We start from the raw sequence: 25722 nt of genomic DNA, 5'->3' as shown, positions 1-25722 counted from the left end.
GTCGCTTCCAACTCTATGATTCTGTGTCCACTTTTGAGAGAGAGGTGTCAACAGTTGAAATGCCACTGCACAACACCTGTGGATTTTTGAGAGCCAATCCTCAAACATTTTGGGTACTCTGTCCTTGAGGCTCTTAAATTAATGTCAGAAGCATGCATACACCTACATGCTGGACCCTTCCCACTGGTGGCTGCTGCACATGAAGATACGTAGGGCAGAAGGCATAGGAGGCCAACAGTAGGTGACGCTAGAACAAATGACAGGCAGAATCAACTAATTCTAATTTTATCCCCATCCTGCTCCCACCTGAGTTCTACAAGGACATTACAGTGGTACCTCGGGTTACAGACGCTTCAGGTTACAGACGCTTCAGGTTACAGACTCCGCTAACCCAGAAATAGTACACTGGATTAAGAACTGTGCTTCAGGATGAGAACAGAAATCACGCTGCGGTGGCGGCGGCAGCGGGAGGCCCCATTAGCTAAAGTGGTCTTCAGGTTAAGAACAGTTTCAAGTTAAGAACGGACCTCCAGAATGAATTAAGTTCTTAACCCAAGGTACCACTGTACTGATACTGAGGGGGAAGCTGGCAGCCAGGGCTACCCCCCTGGAACTGTTATAAATAAGAAGGCAGGCAGGTGGGGGCTGGTTGAGATCAGTGCCCCCATCAGCCCAAATGGGCCATGCTTTGCTGAACTCGCTTGCATCAGTAAAGACTTAGGACATTGATGTGAACCAATATATTGGAGCATCTCCACCAGACCAACCACAAGAAACAATCCAAGGACAAATCTGGGCTAGGGCATGTGGTTTGTCTAGAGCAAAACAAACCATGAGCCAGGGTTCAACATACTACTAAGGCAAACTATGGTTTGATAGCATGGCAGCCAGAAGAACAGGGAAGAGGCAGAACAGATGGATTTATTTATTTTTTGCTGTGGGTATCTGCACACTCATGCATCCATGCTCAGCTTAGCATTGCATCCTAAACCAGCCTTTCTGTGTTTTAGTTAACATTCCAATTTCATTTAAATGGGGAAGTTATCCTAACAAAAACTGAAATCCCATTGATTTGTATAAAGCAGACTGTATAAATCAGATTATGTTTATGTCAGTTTTATGTCAGTTCAGTTCTAGTTGTAGGTGCAACTGCAACTGCGTAGAACAAATCATAACAGCACATGAATGAGATTGTATGAATTGCTTCATTTCTTCCCTCTCTCTCTCTTTCCATTCTAGTTTCAACATTTAACATCTGAAGGAGGTAAGTACTGTCCATCTTTAATGATTTATGAGCCACTGTTTCCAGCATTTTAAGCATGCATGTATGTGTTTCTCAAAGTCAGCCTAATGAAAAGGTTTCCACTGTGGCGATGTGCTAATGCTCTGTGATCAGTATTACCTAAATAAATGGCATATAAGTGGTGCTTCTTCTACATTGGCCAGAGATGTTAAATCAAGAGAAACTCCGTCTGGCAAGGTGCATGCAAAGCTGCCTGTGCTGAGTGCCTGTGCCAAGTCTGACATCCCTTTGCAGCCCAGTATCATCTATTCTGGGACGCAGGTGGCGCTGTGGGTTAAACCACAGAGCCTAGGACTTGCCGATCAAAAGTTGGTGGTTCGAATCCCCACGATGGGGTGAGCTCCCGTTGCTCGGTCCCTGCTCCTGCCCACCTAGTAGTTCGAAAGCACATCAAAGTGCAAGTAGATAAATAGGTACCACTCCGGCGGGAAGGTAAACGACGTTTCTGTGTGCTGCTCTAGTTCGCCAGAAGCAGTTTTGTCATGCTGGCCACATGACCCGGAAGCTGTACGCCGGCTCCCACAGCCAATAAGGCGAGATGAGCGCTGCAACCCCAGAGTCGGTCACGACTGGACCTAATGATCAGGGATCCCTCTACCTTTACCTTTTATCATCTATTCTGACCAGCAGTAACTCTTTCAGGCACTGCCACTGGCATCCCTCATCCATGCTGAATGGAACCCAGCAACATCTGGCGGGCCACAGGTTCCCCACATCTGAGGGAGTGTGTGTGCTATATAGTAATAGAGGACACACCTGTAGAATGTCCAGTAATACAGTTCCCCACACCTAATCTGTCTGAAACCTCGCATGGATGCAGCCTTCTTGGTGACTGCTCTCCTTCTCCAGGGAGGCCCAACTAACCCCATCTCTAATGACCTTCCATTGTAGGTGACATCCTTACTTAGAAAGGCAAAATAAATGTAAATACATTGATATTGGGTTTTTATCAAAAAGCAAAAGACAGCGGGTTGCTTTTATTGACATTTTACAAGACTCATTTTCGTGTTATTTATTTTGTACTGTATTGCTGTCGTATTGCATTTTCTTATAGTTTATTGTATTCACGTTATGGGCATCAGCTGCCTTGCTCACCATTGGTAGAAAGGCAGGATGCAAATTTTAACAGAGGAAGATTTGCAAGTGTACCTCCGTGGCTTTCGCTTTCCCCTGGTGTGCAAAGAACTCCCACGAATGACCTCTGTAATGCTTGGTTCTGTGAACACTCCCAGGAAGTGTCAACGTTAGCGATGCATCATAAATGCTGCATGCTGGTGACACCCATTCCATCGGAACCGGGAGATGCTGTTAAGGTGCTGGACAGGTGTGGAAGCAGTGATGGATTGAATAGGGGCTATGGAACTGAGTCTGAATGCTGATAAGATAGAAGTACTGTGGATTGTGTACAATCTTTTCTGGGAAGGGTTGCATTCCTTCTGAAGGAACAGGTTCATAGGCTGGGAGTAATAATAATAATAATAATAATAATAATAATAATAATAATATATTTATACCCCGCCCATCTCTGTTATCAGAAAAGAAACATATATACACAGTGAAAAGGGTCAAATGTAGTCAATCATGTATTGTTCCTGTTGATCCCTCCCCCATATATATATATATATATATATATATATATATATATATATCTTTAAGTTAAGTATATTTTGTCAATGGCATTGGTTCTATAAACTGGAACAGTCACAATTCCTTAGTTGTGTTTGGGATTTAAAAGATCCAGAGATCAAGCAGGAAGTGACCGGCTCGAGCTTAGATCCTTAACAAGAGAGGTGTTTTATCTTTCTTTCTTATAACAAAAGGACAAGCGCCTAACCTCTGAAGCTAGATCACAAAGGATGGGTCCTTTGTAGAGGTCTATACGAGAATAGCAGAGCACCTTTGGGAAAGAGTGTTTTTAGGCTTAGAATTTTTTAAAAAAGAAGGAGAGAGAGAGAGAGAAAAGAAAAGTAGATTGCCTTCTCATACTGCTGTAATGTAATATTTTAATTATAGTTTTCAGTGCACTTCAGAGAGTGCCCCTACAGGACTGCTAATTAACCAAGTTGTTCAGCTTTCAAATAGTATCAATCAAAGGATTGCTGGAAATGTCTGGATCTCATTTTCGGAGATTAGAGCATAAAAGGAGGGCACTTTGCTCCATTGTTACTCAACTTAAGAGGTCATATATAATGGGCACCACTTGTGTTATTAAAATCTCAGGTGACGTCAGGATGATGTGCCTGCTCTGGAAAGAGTTTAGGCATTGTGCCTTTTTAAAAAGCATGAAAAATATCCTATTCCTTTTTAAGACTCTTCCAAAAATTTGTGCTGAAGGCTGAAGTGAACTGGACAGCCCTGGGCCTCCAAGACATTTCAAAACTAATTTTGCATGCCCAATCCCAGGTTGTGGTCATCGCTCAAATATGAGTTGGGCATATATTGTTCATGTAATGAAATGGAGGGATAATTTATATTGTGAATATCAAATAAATTGTAATATATTTAAATGTACCACTCTTAGTATTTATTTGGTTTTTTTTTTAAATGCTGGAAATAAAATCACAAGCCTATTCATATTTGTGTACCAGCAGTTATAATTAACATATCCCATAAAATACTACTTGTATCTAGGTATAAATGAATCTTTGAATTTTGCTTCCTCTCAACTTATTGTTTTCCCGATCTTGTCATTTCCACATCAGTTGGCAATTTATTTTTTTCTCAGAGCATGTCAAGCGGGTGACCAGGGTAGGCCTGGGTGATATATCAACATATCACCCAGGACCAGTAGGAGGGGCAGACCGATATGTCGATTTCACTCAGTGACAGGGTGGATAAAAATCAATGATTTTAAAAATAATTAATAATCATCATCATCAGGTTTTTTTTATTTAAAACTTTTTTTTATTTAAATCAGATTCTTTTTATTTAAATTGGATTTTTAAAATAAAATGCTTCTGGAGGAAAAATCTTCTAAAGAGATTTCTATTTAAGTTACATTATAGTCCAGAGGCTATTCATCAGGAAATAAGGATTTGTTTTGAGTTTTTCATGTGTGCTAAAACTCAGTCTAAGTTTCAAAAACAAAACAAAACACCAAACCATTTAACAACATCAGTTAACAAGCATGGAAACATATGCTATATTGTTATTGGTTTAGTTAAATAAATTGTTTACATTATTATGAAGGAAATGATTATTTTTCTCCTTCCAATAAAGTACAGCAGAAAAGTTGTCCAAATATAAACAGTTAACTTATTAAACCTCACAATAATTTCCTAATTATCTGTCTATTTCTAATATTATCTGTCTATTTCTAATAGTATAACCAAATCAGTAATTTTTGATATAACTGTAAAAACTACTTTGGAAATTGATTGTTCTAAAAATGAAACCTTCATCTGGTTGGATATATTAAGATTATACCAGCAAGAATGAGTCTTTCTGTTAAAAAAAAAGATTTAAATCAAATCTTACTGACTAGTGATTTAAATCGTGATTTAAATCAATTTAAATCAAATCCACCCTGCTCAGCGATATATCGTTGGTAAAACCACCCCTGCTCCCGAGTCCCTCTGCTAGCGACTTCCTCCAGCGAGTGTTGTTAGCAGAGGGACTCAGGAGCGGTGGCGGTTTAAACAGCGATATATCGCTGTGTGAAACTGCCCGCCCCCTCTGCCCTCATACTGTGAAGAGGGAGAAAAAGGCTGCATTGGTGAGGCACTGATACAGCTTGTTCCTCCCTCTGCATCTTTAAACTACTCGGCTGAGGAGTGCGCGGTGGCTGCTCCCCTCAGCCGAGCGGTTAAAGGATTCCCCCAGCCCAGCACTGGCTCCCACGCAAGCAGGGGGCGGGGCACTAGGGATGAGCCAGTGTGGTGTAGTGGTTAAGAGCGGTAGTCTCGTAATCTGGTGAACAAGGTTCGCTTCCCTGCTCCTCCACATGCAGCTGCTGGTGACCTTGGGCCAGTCTCACTTCTCTGAAGTCTCTCAGCCCCACTCACCTCACAGAGTGTTTGTTGTGGGGGAGGAAGGAAAAGGAGAATGTTAGCCGTTTTGAGACTCCTTCGGGTAGTGATAAAGCGGGATATCAAATCCAAATTCCTCCTCCTCCTCCTCCTCCTCCTCCTCTTCTTCTTCTTCTTCTTCTTCTTCTTCTTCTTCTTCTTCTTCCCAGCTGAGCCATGCAAACAAGCTGCCTTGTCCCAGCCCTCTAAGCGCTGGGGTGAAATTGCCTCAGCTCCCACGGTGAAAGCTGTGGCAATTTCACCTGGCGCCTCGCAGGCTGAGGCCAACGCAGCTTGTTTTTTCAACATTGCGGTACAGTGGTACCTCTGGATGCGAATGGGATTTGTTCCGGAGCCCCGTTCGCATCCTGAAGCGAACGCAACCCGCGTCTGCGCAGGTCGCGATTCACCGCTACTGCGCAACCCGAAAATACTCATCCCAAATCTACTTCAACCCAAGGTATGACTGTATATCTCCAGACCGCGATGTTTGGCTGGTAATATACCGCAATGTTGAAAAGCTGATATCGCTCAGCCCTAGACCAGGGTTATAATGTTGATGGAGGTGATCTATCCTTGTGCATCTCTGGATTTGGACTACAGTCTGTAAAGGTTGGAGCAGTTCTGGTATAAACACATTCCAGGTACAGATGAGTATAATCCGAATTCCCTTATTGCCCTCCTGTGTCGTTTCAATTAAAATAACAATTGACTTGTGAGCATTAAGCAAATTCTGAATCACAGTTATTGGTAAGGCATGAGTTTCTGTTCTGCAGAGGTTTTGTACGGGTAGCAAATATTTAAATGTTGGGACCTATACCTACACGCAAAAGCTCATTACAGTATTTCAAACTATTCCCATCTTTAATGTGTATTTTGGAAATAAAAAGTCATTTATTCTTTAAACAACGTAATAACAAAAAATGTGACTGCTGGCATTGCAATGCTCTTGAGTAATTTGTAATTCTTTAGGTTAAAAAAAAAATCCTTTCAATTCCTCAGTAGTGTGTTTATCTTGCTAAGCCACGTAGCGGTAAAGCTTTGTGGATTAATGCCTTTGAATCTGGAAAGTTGCTTCTGATTAGACATTCTCTTGGCTGCTGCTGCCTTTTCTTTACTTCTTCTACACAATAACAAACATGATTAGTTCCAATATATCATGCTCTCCTTAACCTGCTTGTAATTGGGAGAATCTACTGTACATATCCTTAAAGTCAAACTCACTCCGAAGATTGACAAGTAATTACAAGAGAAGCGGTCTCATCTCTGGTAATTACAGTTGTCACCATCAATCCAATTAACCAGGATAACTAACTCAATGGACTGTAGTCATCAAAGCTTTGCTGCTAAATCCAGATTGCTTTGTAAGGGGTTTTGTTGTAGAGGGAGGGTATTCATCGAGATTTTACAGTTTCCCAAAATAGTTTAAAGTGAGAGGATAATGGAAGTTTTTGAAGAGAAATCACATCCCGCCCCCCGGCTCCACAATGATGGGCCTTTTTTTGGGCTTCTCATTCTGTCTCTCTGACTAGCCCTCCTCTCTAGTTGCCATTGGTTGATCTTCTCTGACATCACAGAGAGTCTAGGCAGCCTTGGGCCAGGGAAGTGAGATCTTAGAATTCAAATTACACAGTCCATGAGGAGTTTTAAATTAAGTCATAGAAGCATTGTCCATACACTGTGGGTTGTATCAAATATTACTCCCGCTCAGAGTGGATCTGTTCCAATTAATGGACACAACTAACTCAGATCATTTAATTCCTATAGGTCTACTCTGAGTACATGGTTGTCAGAGGAGTGTTGGGAACCAGGTCCTGACAGCAGACATGTAAAGATAATTAATTCACCTGTCGGCCACACAACTTGTCAAATGCAATCCATGGCCAAGTCCCACGGATGATGGATCTGTCTTGCCAGAAATCGTTCATTTGTTTGCATCCTTCAGAAAACATTCCAAAAGCTAGCCCATTTCATTTGAAGGAGAAGCCTTCATCTTGCTTTCAGTCTGGTCTAATCTGCTGTCCTGCAATCTTCCATGTTTACCCAAGGCAATGACAAAGCTGGCCCAGTTGACAGGCTTTCCCATCCCCCTCCTTCCCCCGACCCGTCTCCATCTGCTACTCATTGATTTCCTGTTATATTTTTAGCTACGTTCATTTTAAATAGAGTGCGCCATAATGACATATTGGGGGGGGGGGTGAGAGACTGTCTAGGCCTACTGTGTACATCATTGCACACCCCACACAAGCACTATTGTTTACCGTATTTTTTGCTCTATAAGACTCACTTTTTCCCTCCTAAACAGTAAGGGGAAATGTGTGTGTGTCTTATGGAGCGAATGCAGGCTGTGCAGCTATCCCAAAAGCCAGAACAGCAAGATTGCTGCTTTCACTGCGCAGCGATCCCTCTTGCTGTTCTGGCTTCTGAGATTCAGAATATTGTTTTTCTTGTTTTTCTCCTCCAAAAACTAGGTGCGTATTGTGGTCTGGTGAGTCTTATAGAGCGGAAAATGTGGTATATACCAAGCCGGAAAGAACTGCAACCCCTTTTGCATCAACTCGCTAGCCCTGCATGGGAATTCAAAAAAGGCCGCATTAATTGTTCTAGGAAGGAGAGTGGAACCCCAGAGACTCATTCTGCTAATGCTACCCTCTCCCCCAGGTTGCCCCCCCCAATGCTGCCCACAGGTCAGTGGAGGCTGATCAGTTATGGCATATGTGACAGTACCCTACCAACCCCTGTTTGCCCTCAGCCAATCCCTACCCACCGATCTTCTAACTTACAACCAGTCCAGGGAGTTCAATAGCATTGCCTGCCAACTTCCTTCATTATTAGTACAGTGGTACCTCAGGTTACATACTGTAATGGGTTTGAGTTACTCGTGCGTAAACTGCCGCCGTTCTAGGCTTAATTGCCTTGGTTAAACCGTTCTGACTGCACAGCCCATCTCAGCGTGGCTGCCTCAGTCGCTAGCAGAATCTGTCTGTGGGCGTTTCTTAAACCTTTTCCAGCATAGAAACTGTCTGACTCCCAGTTGCCTCCTCCTCTCACTGCGCGGGAGTCTTCTGCGCAGGGAGGGCGTGGGTAGTGGAGGACCTGTGCTCTCCTCACTGATGTCCAGAGAAGAATCCCGGAGCTCTCCCTCCGCTTCCCCCATTTGCCCCCCTTTATCCCTGGTGTTGCGCTGATTTCCTTCCTCCTCTACCGAGCTGCTTCTCCCCCTGGTGCTGGGTCCTTCGCCTGCAGAATCTGGGAGCCTCCCCTTCGCCTCTCGCTCTGATGTCAGTTCCCTGACACATATGCTTCAGGTTACAGACTCCGCTAACCCAGAAATATTACCTCGGGTTAATAACTTTGCTTCAGGGTGAGAACAGAAATAGTGCTCCGGCGGCACGGCGGCAGCAGGAGGCCCCATTAGCTAAAGTGGTGCTTCAGGTTAAGAACAGTTTCAGGTTAAGAACGGACCTCTGGAACGAATTAAGTACCACTGTATTAGTATTTATATACTGCCCCATACCCACAGGTCTCAGGGCAGTTCACAAGATAAAATCAGAATATAAAACAACAAAATACATAATCAAAACTTTAAAAAATTCCAATAACACACACCCCCCACACACACTTTAAAAGGGCATAGGATGTCAGTCAAATCAACCAAAGGCCTGGTTAAAAAGTAACGTTTTTGCCTGGCGCCTAAAGGTGTGTAATGAAAGTGCCAAGCAAACTTCCCTGGGGAGAGCATTTCACAGACGGGGAGCCACTGCAGAGAAGGCCCCGTTCTTGTGTTGCCACCCTCTGGACCTCTCGAGGAGGAGGCACACGAAGGAGGGCCTCAGAAGATGATATCAGGGTCTGGGGTAGGTTCCTATGGAAAGAGGCGGTCCTTGAGGTTTGGTGGTCCTGAGCTATTTAAGGCTTTATAGGTCAAAACCAGCACTTTGAATTGGGCCCGGAAACTAATTGGGAGCCACTGCAGTTGGACCAGGATTGGTGTAATGTGCTCAAACCGTCTTGCTCCGGTGAGCAACCTGACCGCTGAATTCTGCACTAGTTGATGTTTCCAAACCGTCTTCAGAGGCAGCCCTACATATATCGCATTGCAGTAATCTAACCTTGAGGTTACCAGAGCATAGACAACAGTAGTTAGGCTATTCCTGTCCAGAGAGGAGCATAGCTGGAACACCAGCCAAAGCTGATGGAAGGCACTCCAGGGCACTGAAGCCACCTGGGTCTTGAGCTACAACAAAAGATCCAGGAGAACCCCCAAGCTATGAACCTGTCCTTCAGAAGAAGCATAAGCCCATCAAGAGCAAGCAACCTCCCACCCAATCTGCTTTTTAAAACTAGAAGGGACTTTAAAAGCTATTTGTAGCAGGGCACGTGATGGATGCCATTTGTGTCGACGCACGTGTTCTTTGTGGGACAAGGAATGAAAAGAAGACCTGTTGAGGGTACACAAGCGTCCACACAAGTAGACTGCTTTGTTTGCTAATGTTGAATTTGAAAGCTCACGGTGCACGCTGTAAGATGAATGCACAAGTTTCACAAAGGCCTCACTTTGGGGGAGCAACCAATAGGGGGCACCCTCAGAATCCTTGTCATCATGAAAACACTAACATTGCAGCATATGTCTTGGCGCATTGGTGTGCGTTTTGCAACAAGTATCCTCCAGCTCAGGGCCCCAGACCCAAAGGAAACATTGCCCTTCTGGGAGTCCAAGAAAAATGCTCTATTAAAGAATGGGTGTTCTGCCACAAAAGCTTTGACACTTCCTCAAATAGTTGGGGCAAGTTGTCCTTTCATCTTTTGTTACTTTGCTGTGCCTTTATGAAGTGCAGCACCATATGTATCTTTCGGCATTCCCTCCTCTGTGTTGATATAGCTATAAATAAGGGAAACTACAGCAACCGAGGCTTGAAAATGCAAGGCCTCATACCAGCTCTTTTTTCTTTAGTTCCTTCGGCAATATAACCCGTGCACAGTAGATAAAAACCCTGGAGTCACTCTGCTCTCTTATTGACCTCATTGGTAGCGAAATTTATTACAGCAAATCCCCTATAAAAATGGCTCCAATCATTTCGAGACTTTACAGGGGGGAAATATTGCTACTAAATTGTTTTTTTGTTTGTTCCTTTCCTTCAGCCTCAGCATCACTGTACTCTAGCTCTCCCAGCTGAGTCTAAGCCATGCCTGTCTTAGCTGTAAGGCAGGTTTATTATGCCCCCTTGTCAGGTTTCTGCCTCTACTTCTGTTTGCATGGCTGCCACAGAAAATATAGCGGAGTCGGTATGATGATGTTGTGCTACATGTACAGTGATACCTCTGGTTATGTACTTAATTCATTCCGGAGGTCCGTTCTTAACCTGAAGCACCAATTTAGCTAATGGGGCCTCCCGCTGCTGCCGCACGATTTCTGTTCTCATCCTGAAGCAAAGTTCTTAACCTGAGGTACTATTTCTGGGTTAGCAGAGTCTGTAACCTGAAGCGCATGTAACCCGAGGTACCACTGTAATGGCAAACAAAGCAAATGCTTTGTGAGGCTTCAGGGAATCCTGTCCCTCTCCTGGTGGCAGCCAAGAAGCAGATAAATTCTTACCAAGTACTTTATTCAATATTCACAGTGAGAGACAAAGCAATGTCTTAGAAAATGGCATTGCTCCAAGTAAAGTCCCGACCCCTCTCTCCTATTCTACGTCATCCCTGTGTCGGCTGATCTGAGCTTTCTGCCTCTGAGCTTTCTGTTCTCCTACTCTCCATGCACGCCGGGTCCTGAGAGTGTGTGTGTGTCAGGAATGCTTTCCAAAGACACTGAGTCTGTCAGCTGTCTCCCCCCTGGTTCTTCTTCTTCTTGCTGCTCCTCTCTCAATATTTCCCAGCTTCTCCCCTTTGCAGCCTCTGAACTAGGGAAGTAATAGTGTCAGACCTCACCTGGAGTACTGTGTCCAGTTCTGGGCACCACAATTCAAGAAGGACACTGACAAACTGGAACGTGTCCAGAGGAGGGCAACCAAAATGGTCAAAGGCCTGGAAACGATGCCTTATGAGGAACGGCTAAGGGAGCTGGGCATGTTTAGCCTGGAGAAGAGAAGGTTAAGGGGTGATATGATAGCCATGTTCAAATATATAAAAGGATGTCATATAGAGGAGGGAGAAAGGTTGTTTTCTGCTGCTCCAGAGAAGCGGACACGGAGCAATGGATCCAAACTACAAGAAAGAAGATTCCACCTAAACATTAGGAAGAACTTCCTGACAGTAAGAGCTGTTCGACAGTGGAATTTGCTGCCAAGGAGTGTGGTGGAGTCTCCTACTTTGGAGGTCTTTAAGCAGAGGCTTGACAACCATATGTCAGGAGTGCTCTGATGGTGTTTCCTGCATGGCAGGGGGTTGGACTCGATGGCCCTTGTGGTCTCTTCCAACTCTATGATTCTATTCTATGATTCTACTGTTTCAAATCACTGTTGCAAATCTATACTGTCCTCCCATTCTCAGGAAGATTCGGGGGGCGGTCCCAACCATTCCTCCTCATTCCATCCCCTGACATAATTTGACACTGAGCCACATCCCCTTCCCAAATAGGAATCTTCAGAGCCATTGCTTCTTCTAGCTTGATATCGTTTACACTGGCTGATAGCACCTCTCAAGCTTTTGAGACAGTGTGGCGTTTGCCTCCTAGGTGGGTCATACGGAAAAGGTTAAATGAGTGCAAAGTGATTGGCCAGTGAGAACCCAAGGGGAGGAGTTAGAGTTAGGGTTGGAGTTGTTGGGAAGTCAGTTGGGAGTTGGAGATGGACGAGGGAGGAATAGGCAGTGGGTTTGTCGAGTTTTGATGTGAGAGAGCGAGAGGAACTGTTAGGAGGAGTCAGATAGACAGTTGGGATAATCAGTTAGAAGTTATTAGGAAGGTATAGGCCGGTAAAGAAACTAAGATTAAGAAACTGACAAGAAAAATGATCTGAAACCATAACCTTGTTAATGCTTATAAAATAAACTTGCTTATTTGATTTAATGTTGACAACTGTCTGGACTCCGTGTGTACCCGAGAGAAATGGGTTGGTGGCAGCGCAGAAGCAATCACAGTGGTGATTTTGTGCGTGATCGCCACAAAATGTCTCTCCAAGTGCTATCTGGAGATGCTCAACATTCTGTAAGCACTGAGTATTTTCAGTTATCATTGGATGGTTTTAGAGGGGTCCCCCCCTTCTTTAAAGAGAAGAGACTGGCAGGCTCAGGGTTTTCTCCCCAACCTGCTGGTACCACCTTATTGTGTGTGGTGGTGGGAACCATGCATATATTTGTGTGTGTGTGTATACAGTCGTACCTCGTTTTGCAGCCGGGATCTGTTCCGGAGCCCCAGCCGCTAGCGAAAAAGGATGCAGGACAAAGCACCACATCTGCGCACATGCGCGGAGCAGTTTGCGCTTCTGCGCATGCATGAGCGGCAAACCCGGAAGTAACCCATTCTGGTACTTCCGGGTTTGCCGCAGACATTCACCGGAATGGACTCTAGGCAAGGCAGACATTCGCGGAGGTATTTCTCTCTCTCTCTCTCTCTCTCTCTCTCTCTCTCTCTCTCTGTGTGTGTGTGTGTGTATTCATCACTTTTTCAATATGTCTTAAAGTGATGTGCACAAAATTAAAATGCAGAATGATTGAAGCATTTCAAATCCGAGACCAAGGTGAAGAGTTGGTGGAAGAAGATTGGAAAAAAAATAAAATTTATTTACAGAAACATTGCAAGATCCAGGAATGCTAGAAGGATGTTGGAATGAACCAATGTGGTTTTAGTAGAAATGATATAAAAGATTAGGTAAAAATTGATTTTTTAAGTGGTGAAACGAGAATGTAAAATTATAGTACATTAAGATAAATTATTAGGATAAAAACCAAGCGGAAAGGATTTGCTGAAATACTTAATTGAACTAGAATACAAAAAAGGGAGGTGCGAGGAGGTCAGGGAAACAAGTAAATGAAAGATAAGACATGTAAAGATGGAATTGTTTTTAATTGTTTATACTTTCTTGTATTTTGTATTTTCTGCTCTCCTTTTTTTTCCTTTTCTTTTTCCTTTTTTTGTAACTTCTTTGAAATTCTAATAAATATTTTTTTAAATAAATAAATAAATAAAAAGCATTTCAAATCCCAAACACAGCATAAAATACATGTTGCTGATGATGATCATCATCGAATAGTAGAATCATAAAGTTGGAAGGGACCCTGAGGATCATTAAGTCCAACCCCTTGCGATTCAGGGCTATGCAGCTGTCCCAAATGGGAATCGAACCTGCAACCTTGGCGTTATCAGCATCACACTCTAACCAACAGCACCACAGGATATACCGTGCCCCTCCCCCTGAATTTCGGAAGGTCCCAGGTTCAATCCTCAGCACCTCCAAATAGGGCTGGGAGAAAACCCTACCCAGAACCCTGGAGCGTCACTGCCAGTCTGTGTAGATAAGACTGAGCTAGGTCAGGGGTCTGCAACCCGCGGCTCTGGAGGCGCATGTGGCTCTTTTACACCTTTGCCGCGACTCCGGGGCGGATACTAGCGAGGGGAGGAGGCGCATTGTGCGCCCCGACACTCCCCACTGTGGCGGGCACTGTACTGGCTGTGACGTCGCATGGGGGCGGTGCATGCGTTAGTCACGCACTTTCCTGACGTCACCTTCCCGCCCGCTGTCAGATCGGACATTAAGGTAAGAAACAATATATGCAGTGTTATATTTGTTTTAAATGTTGCAATGGTTTTGCGGCTCCCAGTTTTTTTTTCTTCGGAAACGGGTCCAAGTGGCTCTTTTTGTCTTAAAGGTTGCAGACCCCTGAGCTAGGTGGACCAATGCTCTGATTTGTTGTAAGACAGCTTCCTATATTCCTATGCTCCTAAGTTATAGCAGCTGCCCTTTAGGAAGGAACTGTGGTGTCAGCTCCTGACTTTGTGGGGCTGGTTGTTGTGTTTGGGGTGTTTTGAGTGCTTCTTGATGTATCTTTCAGTTCATATGTGCTGTTAGCCACTTTGTTGTTGCTTCTAGTAAAAAAGCAGAATATAAATCTTCTACAGTAAATGAAATAAACAAAACATAATGAACTTTATAGCAATGGAATCTCTAGATGCCCAAATGACCTTTGCTAACTTATTTATTTTATTCGTTTGTTGCATTTATATCCCACTTTTTCGCTAAATAAGAATAATAATAGTAATAATAATTTAATTAAATTTGTATACTGCCCTATACCCGCAAGTCTCAGGGCGGTTACAACATAAAATCACAAAATACAAACACAAAATACATAATAAAAAGTAAAAAAAAGGAGCTCGTGGTGATGTACTTGGGTCTCCCACTCCTCAGTTAGTCCACACAACAACCCTGTGAGGTGGGTTGAACTGAGAAACCGGTCCAAGGTCACCCAGTAATCAGAGGTGCCAGCTTCTTCAGAGGATCGGGTGGGCTGATGCACTCAATGCCTTTGAATATTGGCAGGGCCCGGCCCCCTCATTAAAAAAAATGGGGGGACCGAAACTGCCTTGGCCCCCCAGGAGTCGGCCCCTATGCCAGTGAGCTTCCTAGCTGAGTGGGGATTTCAACACTGGTGCTCCATGTCCTAGTCTCATGCTCTTAACCAGTACAGTGGTACCTTGGATTAAGTACTTAATTCATTCCGGAGGTCCGTTCTTAACCTGAAGCACTACTTTAGCTAATGGGGCCTCCTGCTGCCGCTGCACTGCCGGAGCATGATTTCTGTTCTCACCCTGAAGCAAAGTTCTTAACCCGAGGTACTATTTCTGGATTAGTGGAGTCTGTAACCTGAAGCGTATGTAACCTGAAGCGTATGTAACCCAAGGTACCACAGTATATCATATTGGCTCTCTTACACAAAGGTGTAGGTTTCACTTACAAGCACCCCTGAATGTTTATGGTTCAGGATCAATCACCGGCTGACCACCTGTCCACCTTGGTTTTTTATTTTTAAAAATGTTCCAAATTGGTAATAGATAAATTTGTCACCCGTCTTTTTTCCCCTTTGTACGTGGAAGGCCTTGCAAAGTGACCTGCTCTTTTTTAAACCTGCTAAATGGCTGGGGAGTGATTTTGTTCACATAAAGAATGAATGAGCTCAGGAAAGAGTGTTTTGGTGCAGGTGGGGGGGGGGGAGGACGTCCAGCAAGGATGCAGCTGTCCTTGTTGAAATCCCCGCCTGTTAGCAGCCCCAACCATCATCGCCGCAAAGTGGCAAAGATTCTCTACCTCCTCCCCTTCCCCCTTCAGACACCAGATGGCCCACAAAGGAACCATATGGGAAGCTTTGATAGTGGATAAATTTACCTATCCAAAGACAGACAAACACATGGCCCATTTTGGAATATGAGCTCCTTTATTCACAAGACTGTAAATTGAATGAGTCCAAACAACCCATATCCTTGGCATCCTTCACGCCTTACCAGAGGGACTGAGTTACTTTATGTACTATGTTTCCTCACGGTAGTGTTTATAGTGCCAATGAAGGTGGAAGACCTTTGGACGCCATCACTATGGAGCCATATGTACTATCATGCCTGATACAAAAATATTCCCATCTGTAGCGTGATGGTACTCTAGGCTCACCGTAAAATCAAGGGGAGTCGGGTGTATAAGAAGAAAATACAGACCATTGACTGATCGGTAATGAACAATGCATCTAGGTTTGTCTTTTCCTCAATTTGGACTGATTCTGGTTTGGGGGGAGAAACTTATCAATGCACACTCTTTCCTAAGAAATGACAGAACAGATATGGCTTACATTGTGTCTACACTGCTTCCCAAATCAGTTGGAGTGAAGAAACATGAGTGTCCATGCCATGGGTAGGCAAACAAAGGCCCGGGGGCCAGATCCAGCCCAATCGCCTTCTAAATCCAGCCCTCAGATGGTCTTGGAATCAGCATGTTTTTACATGAGTAGAATATGTGTTTTTGTTTAAAATGCATCTCTGGGTTATTTGTGGGGCATAGGAATGCGTTCATTCCCCCCCCCCCAAAAAAATAGTCCGGTCCCCCCACAAGGTCTGAAGGACAGTGGACTGGCCCCCTGCTGAGAAGGTTTGCTGACCCCTGGTCTACGCAGCCTTATATAGTTGTGACAAACAGAAATATGTGGATTTCCCCCTCCAAAATAAGAGCCTTAGTACGCAAGTAGCTCAAGAGAGGCTGGAATAATTTTGCAATTTTATTTACAAAAAAAAAAAAACCCTTTTAACTCCCTTGCAACAAACAGCAGTGTTAAACTTTTGAGATCCATAGTTCTTTAGGTGTGAAACAGGATGCCCAATGAGAGTCAAGGACAGATATGATAGAGACACAAACTTCTCCCTCCCCTAATTCTCAGAACTAGTTAACCCATTCCCATGGCAACAATCTGATGGCGTGTAAACTTTCCTCCTATTGATAGGTACAGCTTGATGGGAGGGAAACATAGTTAGAGAATCACTGTGAAGCAAAAGCTCCAAGCAGTGTTATGTGATGACTGTGATCACATTTTGAATAACTGCAGCGTGCACGGTTGTACAGGCCAAGTACCACTCTGTGATTTCTTTCTCTCTTTATTAATGTAGATATAAATTAACTGCTTGCTTTTTCTACTTTAACAACAGAGAAAGCCACTTGCAGGCAAAGAGGCAGGTTAAAAAAAAAGGGGGATGGCAGTGTTCAACTCTAATGTTAAAAGCATATGCAAGACTGTTTAACTGAAACATCATATCTGCATAAGGCAGAAACCACATGGCACTAGTATATTGGAAAAGGCAAAATGCCACCAGTATCTCACCATCTAACACATGGGTAGGCAAAATAAGGCCTGGGGGGCCGGATCCAGGGCAACCCAGTCAGATGGATGGCATGTAAATAATAAAATTATCACCACCACCACCACCCACAGTGATTCTGTGGAGCAGTCTGTCCCTTGTGAGATTTCTTTTTTTAAAAAAAAAGTTTTTTATTAACAATTTTCACGTAACAAATTATTCAAACAAATCATCTTCATTATTCCCCCTCCATTTTTTCTTCCACCTCCCCAACAATCCCTCCCTCCCTCCCCTCTATGACTTCCCTCAGCTCCTCTCTCTGATTTCTCAACCAAGTTTATCTTATGCATATTATAAAATTGTATACATCCTTATATTATCTGTCTACTATATTAACCCTCAATAAATTTGTGTATGTTTATTCAAAACCTGCCAAGGAGTCCAATTCATTTTGTTGTCTTTTTAAATAATTTATAAAAGGTCCCCATTCTTCTTTAAAGTCACAGTTGTCCTTGTTTCATAGTTTGCATGTCAATTTCACCAGTTCTGCATAGTTCATTAATTTCTCTTGCCACTGTTCTTTTGTCGGGGTTTCCTCATTCTTCCATCCTTGTGCTATCAAGACTCTTGCCGCTGTTGTTGCATACATAAATAAATTCTTTCTTTTCCTTGGCAGGACTTGTCCTACAATCCCTAACAGAAAAGCCTCCGGTTTTTTAATAAATGTTATTTTGAACATCTTCTTCAGCTCATTATATATCATTTCCCAGAATTTTTTAATTTCTCTGCATTCCCACCACATATGGTAAAAGGTCTCTTCCTTTTCTTTACATTTCCAGCATCTGTTTGACCCAGTTTTATACATTTTTGCAATCTGTACTGGTGTTATATACCATCTATACATCATTTTCATGTAATTTTCTTTCAGAAGAGAGCAATCTGTGAATTTTAAGTCTGTTTTCCACAGCTTTTCCCAGTCTTCAAATTGTATGTTCCTGTCAGGGAACTGACATCAGAGCATAGTGGAGAGGCGAGGCTCCCAGATTCTGCAGGAGAGGGGACTAGTAAGGGAAGAGAGAGAACGTCCTCTGGGGAAAGAAGTCCAGGTGACACCAGGAAGAAGGGAGAGGCAGAGAGCAGTTCGGAGGGGAGGCTCCGAGACTCTTCCAGTGAAGTCAGTGGGGAGGGTGGACCACCACCACTCGGCACGCCCACTCTGCGCAGAAGGCTTCCGCGCAGAGAGGCGAGGCAAAGGTTGTCCGTTAAGGAATTCTTATGCTGGAGGAAATTTAGGAGACGCCCACTCACGGATTCTGCTAGCGACTGAGCAGCAGCGCAAAGGGCTGCTCAGTCAGGGAAAACACAACCACCCCTAAGCAGTTTGGAAAGGCTGGAGATTTACACACAAGCAACCCCATTTCCCGTGACAGTTCCCTTTTGAGATTTCTAACTTGCTGGGCTCATTGCTGTCTTTGATGTACAGATCAATGCCACCTCTGGTAAATCCTTCCCTCCTGGTTCTCTCCATTCTGCCAGGTTTCTGTTATGCCCACTATATCAATGCTGTCCTACAAAACCAAACACTCCATTTCACCCATCTATGCTTGGAGCCTTCTAGCCTTGGCTTATAAACACTTGTGTGCTGCCTCTGTCTTCATGTGTCTTTGGCACTTGCATTTTGATAGCATGGTCTGTTAGCCAGCACGCTGCACCAGCTCTCCAGAAAAAGCCATTCTCTATCTCTAAAGAAGGCAGGGCATCTATCTGATAGTGAGGCTGGAAGCAGGCCCCAAACTAAGTGACTATTAGCCTCTCCACCTTGCAGTTTCCCCCTATCTGCCCCCCTCTTTCCACAAAGTGGAAAGTGGTGTCCTTATCAAAAAGTGGAGAATCAGATCTAGTGGAAATTCTATTATTATTTTTCTTCCTCCCTCCACCCCCTTAATTTTAGCCATAGGACCTGGATGGAAAAGCACTATGACCACTTTTAGTTCTTTATCATTCACTGGTGTGTTCCTTTGCTGTTCTCATATTCTGTTGTGCAAATAATGCACAGCCTTGCATAATGTGAATAAAGACCCTTCCTCTATATATATTTTTCATTTCTTCGGTTCTGTGAAATGCAGTCCATAAGCACTCCTGCTGGAGATCTGGGGGCGGGGAGAGGCGATGAAGAAAATTCACCACATGTGCTAATCTTGAAAAGGTCACAGACTAATTTAGCTGAACTTCATAAAACTAAACCGTGTTCACCCTAAGTAGTCTAGGAGGACATGGTGTGACTGGAGGTGAAAACCCTTGCATGGCTAATGGCCGGTTTATAGCTAGACAAGCTCACTCGAAATCTGGGGTTGATTCAGTAATCCTTCCCACAGCTGCTTCATTAATTGGGATGGTCTTTTAATATGACTTGGTCTGGGGAAGCTTCTTGAGTTACAAAACTCACCAGCTGAAGCTTTGCCTCGGAGGTGGATCAGCCCTAAACACAGACCCTCTAAACATTTGGCAAAGGGAAATAAGACACACTAAGGCTGCAGTTCTGTGCACACCGACGGGTAATCTGAAAATCCCCCTGAGATCAGCAGGGCATAGCCCCAAATGCGCCTGCATAACATCAGACTGGGACAAAGAGTTCATCAGCAAACAAGGAGAGTGAAGCATTGCTCACATGCTGCACCAGACAAAGGTGCAAGCTGTCTCTACATATGTGTAAGTGTTTGTGCGAAAGAATGCACGCTTGATGGTATGTGTAACTCTGCAATCGTGTACCCAGGTACCCAGACTGTGTGTTCATTGAATGCTCTGTATGAATAACAGCATGAGTGCGTACACAGATTGCACACTTGTTGAATGTAATGTTTGGACCATGAGGATCCTTGTTTGTTATTCAGGGGAGCAAGTTTATGTTTTTATTTTTGTTTTTATTTTTATTTTTATTTATTATTTATACCCCTCCCATCTGACCGGGTCTCCCCAGCCACTCTGGGCGGCTCCCACCAGAATATTAAAAACACAATAAAACATCAAACATTAAAAACTTCCCTAAGCAGGGCTGCCTTCAGATGTCTTCTAAAAGTCAGATAGTTGTTTATTTCCTTGACATCTGATGGGAGGGCGTTCCACAGGGCTGATGCCACCACCGAGAAGGCCCTCTGCCTGGTTCCATGTAACTTTGCTTCTTGCAGGGAGGGAACCGCCAGAAAGCCCTTGTAGCTGGACCTCAGTGTCCGGGGTAAACGACGGGGGTGGAGACGCTCCTTCAGGTATACTGAAGGAAGGGGGAAGCAAGCTAATTTTTCACACACAAAATTTGAGAAAAATAGTGCCTGTACCTGTGAAGAACATAAGAAGAGGCTGCAGGATGAGGCCAATAGACTCATAGAGTTGGAAGAGACCCTAAGGATCATCTAGTCCAATACCCTGCAATGCAGGAATATGCAGCTGTCTCATATGGGGATCAAGTCTGCAACCTTGATGTTATCAGCACCATGCTCTAACCAGTGGAGCTATCCTGACTTCAGCAATGGGTATTCATAAGCACTGCTGCCTTTGAACATGGGGCAGAGTATAGCCATCAGAGCTAGCAGCCATGAAGTTGTCCAGTTCCTCTGTACATCCGCACAATATGGTGGGCATCACTGCCTCCTCTGCAAGCAAGTTTAACTATGAGTGCCTTTGTAGAACTCAGCAGAGAGCAGGATGGGGACAAAAGTGGAATTAATTGGTTCTGCCTGTGATTGGCTCTATCCAGTCCCAGTGGGTACTAGCCACAACATGAGCAACGGCGTTCACAGCCGGAACATTGGAAATAAAAGGAAAGATGAAATTTAGAGCAGGATGATCTCACAGAAAAATGAAGGAAGGGAGTGGAGAGAATGTCTCGCCCTTGCTTTGCAGAGAAATGCCACAGGCTGTATTTCTTAACAGTTCATTCATCTGATGAAGTGAGGTCTAGGCCACGAAAGCTTCTGCCACAATAAATCTGTTAGTCTTTAAGGTGCCACAAGGCTCTCTGTGATGTTTTATTGCTGCACATACTCTCACTAACTGCTGAAAGACAAATCATCCAAGGATTCCAAAACCTGGTGCATAACATTAGATTCTTGGGGGAGCCCATTGCCCTAAAGTGGCCTACTTTGCAGGGGAAAGTCCTCTGTTTTAATGAATCCTCTATATCAGGCATGGGGAACCTGCAGCCTTCTGAATGCTTTTGGACTCCAACTCCCATCAACTATAGCCAGCAAAGTCATAGAATCATAGAGTTGGAAGGAAACCCAGGGGTCATTTAGTCCAACCCACGCAATGCAGGAATCTCAACTAAAGCATCCATGACAGATGGCAATCCACCCTCTGCTTAAAAACCTCCAAAGAAGGAGAGATCACCACCTCTTGTGGGAGTCCGTTCCACTGTTGAGCAGCTTTCAATGTCAGAAAGTTCTTCCTGGTGTTTAGTCTGAATCTCCTTTCTTGTAACTTGAAGTCATTGGTTCGAATCCTACCCTCCAGAGCAGGAGAAAACAAGCTTGTTCCCTTGAGGTATTTGAAGATGGCTATCATATCTCCTCTCACTCTCCTCTTTTCCAGGATAAACATAGCCAGTTCCTTCAACCTTTCTTCATAAGGTTTGAGGGGAAATAATAATAATAATAATAATAATAATAATAATAATAATAATAATAATAATAATAATATATTATTTATACCCTCCCCACCTGGCTGGGCTTCCCCAGCCACTCTGGGGCAGCTTCCAACTGAATATTAAAAACAATACAGCACCAGACATTAAAAACTTCCTTAAACAGGGCCGCCTTCAGTTGTCTTTTAAAAGTAAAATAGTTGTTTATTGCCTTGACATCTGGTGGGAGGGCGTTCCACAAGGCAGGTGCCACTACCGAGAAAGCAATCTGCCTGGTTCCTTCAACCTCACTTCTCGCAGCAAGGGAACCGCCAGAAGGCCCTTGGCACTGGACCTCAGTGTCCGGGCTGAACTATGGGGGTGGAGACGCTCCTTCAGGTATACAGACGGTCCTGTATCTTAAACTGTGGTGCCCAGGATTGGACATGGTATTCCAGGTGTGGTCTGACCATGTCAGTTGTCAGGGATGATGCAACATCTGGAGGGACATGTTCTCCCTGTTAGAAGGACTGACTGGTCCAAGTCTGGCTTAATGATAAAAACACTGTAAGACAGAAGACAGAAGAAGAGCCCTGCTGGGTCACATAAATGGGGAGTTGCCTGTATAGGCAACAGAGGCCCTTCATTACAGACATTCACACCATATGCACAAACTTGAGAGGAGATGTTCACAATGTCATTGTGCTCACTGTGGCCCTACTCCTTACTCCCTTGTTTTTCAGTGCAGGAGTGAGGAGCAGCCAATAGGGTCTGCAGCACTGTTTGTATTTTTTTAGCATCTGAATATCTGAGGCACCCCAAAATCCTTCAGAGTTCCCAAGAAGAGAGATTCTGCTTCAAGTTTGCAAGGTTCCATATCTGTCCAAAGCAGCCCCACTTCGGTTCCTGATTTGGGATTCATCTGCATCTTTTGCATACCCCTAACAAATACAGTGGTACTTCGCAAGACGAATGCCTCGCAAGATGGAAAACGCACAAGACGAAAGAGTTTTCCGTTTTTTGAGTCGTTCCACAAGACGAATTTCCCTATGGGCTTGCTTCGCAAGACAAAACGTCTTGCGAGTTTGTTTCCTTTTTCTTAAAGCCGCTAAGCCATTAATAGCCGCTAAGCCGTTAATAGCTGCTAAGCCGCTAATAGCCGTTCTTCGCAAGACGAAAAAACCGCAAGACGAAGAGACTCGCGGAACGGATTAATTTTGTCTTGCGAGGCACCACTGTACAATTGTAAGGGATGTGGGTGGCGCTGTGGTCTAAACCACTGAGCCTAGGGCTTGCCGATCAGAAGGTCGGCAGTTCGAATCCCTGCGACAGGGTGTTCGGTCTCTGCTCCTGACCACCTAGCAGTTCAAAAGCATGTCAAGTGCAAGTAGATAAATGGGTACTTCTCCGGCGGGAAGGTAAACAGCATTTCCGTGCACTGCTCTGGTTCACCAGAAGTGACTTAGTCATGCTGGCCACATGACCCAGAAGCTGTCTATGGACAAACGCTGGCTCCCTCGGCCAGTAAAGCAAGATGAGCGCCGCAACCCCAGAGTCGTCTGTGACTGGACCTAACGGTCAGGGGTACCTTTACCTTTAACAAATACAATTGGTAGGTAATCTGCTGTATGGAACACATCACTATATGGGGGGAAATAGGCACATGTGGAGGAGGTATGAAAAACCCACCTTCTTCAAGAAGGAGCCTGTCCCAGTGCACGTTACAGTAATGCTCATATCAAAGGGACCATCAAGACCTTTTGCATTCTTAAATGATGTCTTCAGCGGCTTGTGCTCAGGGGAAGCATTGCAGGAACTCCCAGAAGGCCCACCCAGGTGAAGATTCTTGAAGGCAGTCATCAGCATACTTGGTCTGCAGAAGCCCTGGGTCATGCTCAGGTCACAGCAGTTCTTTCACAATTTATGTGTGATAGATAAACTTCAATTACTCTCTTTCCCAACTCAACCATGTCTATATGCCCAACTCTGGTCAAGAGAACTGATTCCGAAAATTCTCAATACGTGGAAAATACTTGTGGCCCTCCAAATGCCATCAACCCCAGCCAGCATAGCCAATGGTCAGGAGTGATGGGAGATGGAGTCCAACAGCTGCTGCAGGGCCACAGCTCAGAAGCATTGCAAGCAAGTGACTCAGGGAACCTGAGTTCCCCATCTTTAGAGCCCAAAATGGCTGCAGTCTGGATTATCTGATGGAACACTTCTGCCATCTCCTCTTGGAGCATCCTTCAGTCAAGATCTTTAAGAGAACCTCTGCTCCAGAAATTTTATTTAGAGTAGGGAAAGGCTTTGTTGAGAACTTTGCTTCAGGATGAGAACAGAAATCGTGCGGCAGCGGTGCGGCAGCAGTGGGAGGCCCCATTTGCTAAAGTGGTAGCTTAGGTTAAGAACAGTTTCAGGTTAAGAACGGACCTCCGGAATGAATTAAGTTCTTAACCCGAGGTACCACTGTATGAATTAACACATGACATCACCTTACACTGAGTCAGTCTGCTGATCTACCTCTGCTAGTATTGTTTACTCTGATTGGCAGTGGTACTGTAGGGTCTAGGACAGGGATAGAAAACCTTGAGGCCAGAAGTCAAATGTTGCCCTCCAAGTGTCTTTGCCTGACCCTTGGGAATCTCCCCTCACCATAACCCTCACCATAGCTCTGCACTATCCTTGAGAGTTTTCTGCCTGGCTGGAATGTGTGCTTGAACCCTGACCATGTAAAAAGTAACCCATTGTAAGAAGGTGAAATTCTCATTTGTTACTCTCCCAACATTTGCCTCAGGCTTTGCCTGCCACTAGCATAGATTTGAGTGATTTGCCATTTTGACCTAAATTGCTTACATGCAGTATTTGAACTGCTGGCAGATAAGGCATGGCCCTCTTTCCTTCCAGGTGAATTTCCATCATGAACTCGGAGAAACACCTGAGATAACAGATCTTGGATGACTAGACTCCGTCCACCAATTCTTGGCCTCAGTCCAATTCTCTTGTGTAATTCAACATCAGGCACCAGACAAACTATCAGCAAAACTTATTGACTCTACTAATGTGGTTTCCTTTCCTCTCCATTTATTTGCGAGGAGTTTATTACTTGTTTTGATTCATTCATTATTCACAATTAGTAGAGGTATAATTTCGGCAAATAAACCTTGGATTTTACAGGGATGTCCCAGTTTTTCCCTCTTTTTTCGCCTCTCGAAATATCAGCTGGTGTTGGTGCTTTGGACTGAACCTAAGAGGAGTCCTCCTGGACTAGACCAAAGGCCTATCTGGAAAGCCAGTGTGGTGTAGTGGTTAGAGTGTCAATCTAGGAGATGGGAGACCAGGGTTCAAACCCCACTCAGCCATGAAGCTCAGTGGTTGACCTTGCGCCAATCACTGCCTCTCAGCCTAACATACCTCACAGGCTTGTTGTGGGGATTAAAGGAGGGGGGCAGAGACATGTACACCACTTTGCACTCCTTGGAGAAAAAGGTGGGATAAAAATCAAACAAATAAATACAATAATAATCCAACATCCTATCCCATCTCCCACAACCACATAGGTGACATGAGCCCCTTGTTTTCCCTTAACAAATGGTACTGTGAAGCATTCTCCCTCTGACTTGCAGCTAGGGATGTTGGAGATTTCCAACAGAAACAGAAGTGGAAGTTGTCGGCTTTCACCTATTTGTTCCATGTTCAGAATGGAAATCAGTTCATCAAGCACCAATCACTATTTGCTGGTTGAGGAAGGGTCCCCAATTGATGGGTAATTGATGGTGTTTTGTTTTTCACTTAAATGTCCTAGCACTGAAAATAATGACATAGAAATAATTACAAAATTGATTATGTTGAATTCTTAACTCACATAAATAATTAACATAAATGACACTAGCAAGATGAATAGTATTTGGCAGAAACCGAACTGCAGCAGAATGGAAACAGCACTGGTTGCAACAAAGACAAATAGGAACAGAACTCTCTGCCTTCTTCTGTCACTGTTTGTAGCCATTGATGGACCTTTCTACTTGAA

The 25722-nt window shown here is 44.1% G+C and overlaps 1 protein-coding gene across 3 annotated transcripts in view; it reads left to right on the top strand.

Annotated features, from left to right (window-relative positions):
* SEMA6D (semaphorin 6D) overlaps window positions 1–25722 on the top strand; it is a 441595-nt gene that overhangs the window by 247004 nt on the left and 168869 nt on the right. For 2 of the 3 annotated variants that reach the window (XM_083475634.1, XM_083475637.1), the window contains exon 4: window positions 1240–1264. The exons of the other annotated variant lie outside the window; for it this stretch is intronic. The gene's annotated coding sequence lies outside the window, so the exon portion shown is untranslated. The remainder of the gene's footprint in view (window positions 1–1239; window positions 1265–25722) is intronic. 3 annotated transcript variants of the gene reach the window in all.

This window comes from Podarcis liolepis (genome assembly GCF_965112155.1).
Source record: "Podarcis liolepis genome assembly, chromosome: 14".
Classification (NCBI taxonomy): domain Eukaryota; kingdom Metazoa; phylum Chordata; class Lepidosauria; order Squamata; family Lacertidae; genus Podarcis; species Podarcis liolepis.
The sequence above is the reverse complement of the archived record's forward strand: the minus strand, read 5'-3'. Positions and strand labels throughout refer to the sequence as shown.